This window comes from Strix uralensis, chromosome 2 (genome assembly GCF_047716275.1).
Source record: "Strix uralensis isolate ZFMK-TIS-50842 chromosome 2, bStrUra1, whole genome shotgun sequence".
NCBI lineage: Eukaryota > Metazoa > Chordata > Aves > Strigiformes > Strigidae > Strix > Strix uralensis.
In genome coordinates this window covers 41502357-41509369 of record NC_133973.1, presented here as the reverse complement: position 1 = coordinate 41509369, position 7013 = coordinate 41502357, and positions in this window count along the sequence as shown.

Sequence of the window (7013 nt, the reverse complement as noted above, 5' to 3'; positions counted from 1 at the left end):
AGGTTTACAGAAACCAAAGTGAGAAGCATTAGTGTCTTCTTCAAAGTATAATACTAATGCTGCTTAATATAGGAGCCATCTTGACTAGGTGCCTATTTGGATTTAGGCAATTACTAGCTTACCAGTTCAAACCAGTTCACAATGAGACTGCACAGCATCCAAGATTTACTGATGTGCTTCTTTCATTTCTTCTTGCTGCTATAAGTCTCTCTTCTTTTGTCTTCACCTTCTGCTACTCTGAGCTTGCCTACAAGAGAAACTCACACTCATAAAATTACAATCTGCTTGTAAACCAATACAGTTAACTCCAAGCATTTATGCAGTGTTCAAAGAGGGGTAGTAGACGGACACACATGACTTTTTCCTATTGAGCAAGATCATACTGTAATTTTTTTGACAAAGGACTATATTTTTAATACCTGTAGTAACGCAGTGGATGCCAATACTTTTCACAGAGGCAGCAGTCCCTGCTCCTGCTCTGTTAAGTGCTGCGGACCAGGCTGCCTTGAGTAGGCAAAAGGCAGTTGCTGCAGCGTGAAACAGTCTCCTTCACAGCACGTGCCAGAATTTAACGGCAGCAGAGGCTGCTGCTTTGGTGGGACTAGCTGAGTGTGGTATGTTACCTCCTTCCAGCAGATTGTGGCTCCTGTTGAGGTCAAGACCATGCCCCCAACCTTTCTTCCCATTTGGAGGACACAATCTGCAGGAGAAGCTGCTGGACTCTCTTTGTTCTGGTGTAGGAAAATGTATTGCTTTGCAAGTTCTTCCTGTTCCTAATTGACCTGATCTAACCTGAAATAAGCCATTTATATTCCTGCAAAGGAACACCAGGGTATCCACATGGCCTTTTGCCCAGGTTTAGCATAATTTCTTTAAAGCAAACTGCAAATTAATAGTAGCGCAACTTTCCTGTGCAGGCAAGCCCTTACTCTAATTGGAACATGGAAAACAGCATTTGGGAAGACAAAGCAGTGTGTAAACTTGGGGAGTGAGAGAGGGAGGCAAGGTAATTTGGAGCCCAGTGGGGACAATGGAGACATCTGAATGCAGAGAGATAAAAGTAGTTAAGATTTTTAAAATCCAAGCTAGCAAGGAATCTAGCGATACAAAAAATAGAGCCCAACTCAGAACTTTTCAGTGTTCATAGAACTGCCATCTTCTTTCCATTCGTTCTTCCACTCAAGACAACAACCCTTGCTATTTTAGTCACTCTCCCTTCCATCCCCTGCAACTCTGAGCCACAGAAAAAGCCCAACATGGTTCTGACAGTGCACAAGCTGAAGCATTCAGTTAGTGCTGCCTCTCAGTATTTAATACTTCAAAATCTCTCTCTCACTTAATAAGGAGTACTAGCAGCCCCGGGCATTCCTCAGATAGCTGAGACCACTGCTGCTTAACCCAAACACTCCTGGCAGCTGCACCATGTTGCACAACCACCATCTGCAAAGCTCAAAGCTTACCAGGTGTTCAAACCTGGCAGCAGGAGTCAAGCACCTTCACACAAGAGGGGAGAGTGCTGGCAAGGCCCGTCCTTGAAACCTCAAAACATATCTGCCCCATTCCTTACGTGCAGCGTGGCCAGGGAAAATCCTCCACAGCCAAGAGAGGTGCATGGCAGAGTGAGGGACTCACTGGCATAGCTGGGATATTTAGCTGGGACATTTAGCTGGGACACAGGCCAGAGGCTGGGAATGAGGGTCTGGATGATGAAATTATCAGGCTCTGATCTGGGTATCAGCTAGAGGCTCCAATCCTGGCTAGGCTGGGCTAAGCACAGCTCTCTTCAGACCACAGGGCAGTGACTTCAGCGGCCTGTGGGCTGTGCACACGGGGGCTCAGGGAGAAAAGAGGGGTGAGTGAGGCAAGCCTCTCCTGCTGCAGTGCTAAGTGTCCCTCTGCATCCAGGCAAGTGAAGCAGCCACCTGGTAAGACACCAGGCCAGTCCTTTCTTGAGTCAGGCAGGTAACACTGTAGGCTCACTGCAAGCTGCTTGAGTGTATCTTTGCTAGTCTGCTTACTCTTGCCTCGAAAAGGGACTTATGTCAAGATCCAAGCAAGAGACAGATAGGAAAGAGTGCCATTTGGAACTCTTCACCTACAGCAGAGAGCTAAAACTAACTAGTTCTTGTCTTGTCTCCCATCCCTTTGCCCATACTCTCATTTCCCTCTGCTGCCATTCAAGTGCCAACCTTAGGCGGCACTCAGGTCACCAGCTCCTAGGCCCTGACCTCAGCTCAAGAAGCATCTTCTGTGTGAAATTCATAGACGCATTCTTCCCTGTGTGATCCCAGTGTAACAGAAGAAATAAGGACAAAACTATGCTTGTGCTTCCCACAGAAGCCTGTGACTACTTAATCTTGTTTCTAAACCATTACAGAAAAGAAAAAGAGGACTTCATTAAAGAAAAAACAAAGAGAAGCCTTGAGTGCTGCCTCAGATAAGGACTAGCATATGTTTGAAATGTGCAAATCCTTTCAATATACATCCCTGTTCTAGAGTCATAGCTTATAAAACTATCTGATTCTGTCTCTCCTTTCTGTAAAGTGTCTGTGTTCTGTAAACAGTTTTTTGTGGCTTTTCAGGACAAGATGTGAAGGTCTGAAGTTTTCAAACACGCTCCAGGCATCTTTTCAGAGAATTACTATGAATCTGCTCTTCATCAAGGTCTCCCCAATCAGTTATGTACATTCTATCGGCCTCTACCAGACTGGGAGCGTGGAGAGACAAGGGAAGGGGAGCCAACAAGGCTTCGGTGGCAATACACTAGCCAAAAAACAGAGGAGCTCTTCATTAGATTGCCTTTTAATTCTTCTTGTAAATTAAAGGCATAATGTCCTCTCTTAAGACTTAGAATAGAGGTGTCCTCAAGCATAGGCAATGATAGAACAGAGTGTTGCAACATAGTGGAAAATTTTGAAAATATTCTGTCAAATGCTGTCCAGGCACAGTTTAATAATCTTATTTTTATTATTAGCAACTTCCTTTATTCCTTAGAGTAAGATTTTATATCAAAACAGAGACAAAAGGACCCAAATCAGAAAACCAACTGCGCACATTTTGGCTAAAATATCTAATGTAATTCTACAACAGGCAACAGAAAACTCTGCCCAGATTTTCCTGAGATTCCCCACTGAGTCCTATGGCTTGTGTAATGAGCACTCCAGTGCATTCCTTCCCTGAGAAGATGTTGGTGCGCATCCTGTGCTCTCCTGTTGTGCCCCTGCCTACCCGGAGAAGGAGGCTGCGGATCTGCACAGGCTTCTTACAGCAGCAGTGCTGGCTGCAGCAGTTCTGGGCCCCTGTCTTCCCTGCCTGGGGCTAGCCATCCCGCTCTTGTTGGACTGGCATATGCTTTTGTGTGGCCACACCAACCAGACCGAGGGACTGATCCAGGTGAAAAATAACACCCTCTCGCCATCAGTTTATTTGAGAGGCTAAAATAAGCTGGGGGTGCAGAGTGAGGTAGGGACTAGGTAAGCTGGCAATGACAGTGAAAGAAATGTCTGGCTTAAGTGCACCGGCTTTGCCCTGCACAGAGTTAAGGCATGCATGCCAGGAAATATTCACAAAATTGAAGAAACTCATTGACTATGAACCAATATCCCACAGGCCTTTCTCTGGGCAGCAAGTTGACTTAGACAGGGGTTTTTTCTACCCATACAAACAGAGTTATTTTAAACTCGTATCAGTTCCTTCATTCACTGCACAGACTGGCATCACTAACAGCTATACTGGGACAGCCGAGAGGACACTTTGAGGACAGGAACAAATGGCAAGTGCTGGGAACTGCCTACACCAGGACTGCTGCTGAGAGAATTGCCTGAAGAATGAGCCTCCCAAATGTGAGGAACCTGGGAAGGCCATCCAATGCAACAGATCTGGTTTTGTTTTGAAGTTAGAGGAAGGATGCCAGCTTTAAAAATGCTTTTTCATTTTATTTTGCCACATAAATTACTTTTACATACATTATTTTAAAACTTATCCATTGGTCCAAAGAGATTTGTAGCTGCTGCTATAGGGAAATGCAGACTTTGTAGTGAAGGCTTCACTAACAGTGTATCAATGGTTGCATGTGGTTCTTCTTTTCATGTTATTCCTCCAAATCAGTAAGACTCTGCCTTTTGATGCCTAAAAACGCCCCCAGAAATCTGGGAACTGATCAGATGCAGCACTTAAAATTTATGTTGTTAAAGACAGATCTCTGATATTACTGAGAGATAGACACTGTTGACTAAAGACTGTTTCTCAGTCCCTTTGCTGGGACAGTGTCTGGATGTGAACTTTATATTTTTTATTGTCCTGCTAGCTTGCAATATGACTCACAAAAATATGGTATGTGGTCTTAGTCTCATAGCTAGCCCTGTAGAACAAATTTTCAGTACTGTAACCTAAGAATTACATCCATAGTAGGATTTACTTTTTATCACACTCTGGATTTCAGGGCCTAAGTCTGAGTTGACTTACCATCAGTAAAATACCTCTTTCCTTTAGAGGTAAGCCCATAGTCCTGCAAGATGGGAAATCCGCTTGTTAAGATGGCTAGTACCATATGACCTGTTGATAGTTTCAAAACAGATAAGGGCACTTGAGTACACAAGGTCAACATCTATCAGCTTTGGGTAAAAATATTCTAAACAGCAGCAACAACTTCATAAACAGTGTTGACTTTACAACCCACGCTGACTGGTGGCAATTGGAGATACTGCTTTCCTAATGCACAGCAACAACCTCCTCAATACTCAGAAAGCTGTATCTCTAGCTATTTTGAGGCTACCAATGTAGCCTTTCAGAAGACCTACGAGATGAGGCTCTGCAGGTGAGGGAATAGCAAATTTGGGAATCCTACTAGAATTTAAGAACTGAGCATCCAAGCACCCAGCAGTGTCAGGTTTTAAGCAGTTTTGAGTCCATCAGCAAAAACTTACTGAGTTTAACAGTGAGCAGGATTTGTGAGGACTTCAGTGTTAGCTTAATGCTTGACTCAAGTACTCATTAGCTGTTCAACTTCCTCCAGCAAACTGTCTTCGAGTCAGCTGCAGGAGAATAGAAAGTGAAAATGAGAATACATAGTCCTGCCTAATACAGATGGTAAGTTAGTAACAAAGGGAAAACTGACTTCCCTAAGTAATGGGAACACTTGCATGCCTGCAGCAGAAAACTCCAACTTTTTAATTTGCTCTGCCTTGGGTAGGCTGCGTGGAAGCACACTGCCAGTGTGACACAGTATGACACAGAGAGGTCCCTCTACTAACCTGCCACAGAGGCAAGTGGGCCCACCTGCTTTCCTGACTGCAGGACCAGGAGTTCAATTATTGTGACACTTCTAAAACATGTACAGTGAAGAAGGATTAATTAATGTAATTTTCTAGTGCATATGAATTATATCAAACACTGAATGCTCTTGTTTACAAAACCATTGCAGACATTGTAGGGATGTAAACACTGTAGAATTGTTTTGAATTTAGAATCATCCACAAAGTTGTAAGAAGAAAAGGAATTAAAAGATTTATTTGAAATTTGCCTTCAGAAAACCAAAATTTAGGCCTAAGTCCAATAACAGCTTTTAAAAAAAATACAGAATCTTTTTTTCTTTTAACTGTCAAGCAGCCTTGGTGAACACACCTGCAAGCATTTAAACAGGTGCACCTGGGGAAGAAATACAAATATAAGCCTTTAACTCCAGAGCAGTAGTCAGCTAAAGAAGCATTATGGAAGACCGAAGCAGGGGAATGGTAAATGTTTTGTTTAAGGGTGGCTCCTGTCCTGTACAGAACTGGCTCATTTGTCTGTAAGAAGGAGTATGTGTTGCTTGTTAAAGGATTTGTTTGTGGGTGTTTAAATCTTGTAGAGCTTATTTTCTGGAATGGAAGGACTTTGGCTTTAGAGCTCCAACTTTAAGGGCAGTTATGTGAAAGAATTCTGTGTTCAGAAAAAACTAGGTAGATATGTGTGAGTACTGTAGAAAAGTTTTATCTTGCCTCTAAATCCCAAAGTGAAACTAGGCATTCTTCTGGAGTATGAATTTTCCTTGTAATTTCTTGTTGGAAGAAGCAGGAGCCCAAGGAGGAGGGAAATGGAGGAATAATTGCTATGTGTGGATCAAGGACAACCAAACACCATGTCCTTTTCCTTGTGAGTTAGTAGCCTCAGAGGTATCCTGACCCTGTAAGCAGTTTGTCAGTACTTTTACTGACCCAAATTCAAGGAAATGGCTCTAGTATTTTCTATGTCAGCAGGCTGTGATGTGATGGAAGGGTATGGAGGTGTTTCTCCTTTTTGAAAAGTGACAGGTAGCTTCATGTTTATTATTTGACTAGCATTTTACAGGCTAACAGTAAATATGAATCCTAATGAGTCTAAGGTGGAGCTTTTTGTGGATACAATGGGATAGCTTGGCAAAACCATTACTACAGGGAAAATGGGGGTGACCTTTGGCATCTCAATAGATTTGATGGTTAAAGGCAGCTTTGGGAAAAAGGTGATGAGTATCTAATAACTAGCATTGACGACTGCCATCAATGTGTTGGGGTGAGAGGCTCAGTGTTGTGCCACTGTGTAGGCACAATCCATCATTTTGTTGTCCTGTAGGCATGCCCAGACCCACGTTAATGGGTCTGCGTCCCTGTGGAGGGCAGGTGAGAGGGGCTGCCTGGACAAGGGTGAGGGGACGGAACCTTTCAGGAAGCATGCAAAAACTAATGCCAGGATGCACAGTGGGGTCTGTAAAAGCAAGGAGCTCGAGTTCCTGCCCTGCAAAGGCACTGTGCAGGGACCTCTGTGCGGGGGGGGGCTGAAGCAGGAGGCCAGTGTATTTGTGGGTGAAGCAGCCCGCTGCCCACAGTCCCAGCTCCTGCTCTAGGTGACACACAAGCCGGGCAGGCCCCGCAGCGTGCCGCTACTAGCGCCCTCCTCCTTCTCTCGCCGCGCTCCAGCCCGGCGCCGCGGGCTCGCCGCGCCTCCATTAGGACCTACGCCACTGGGCTGGGGAAGCGCACAAGATGGCGGCGGGCGCC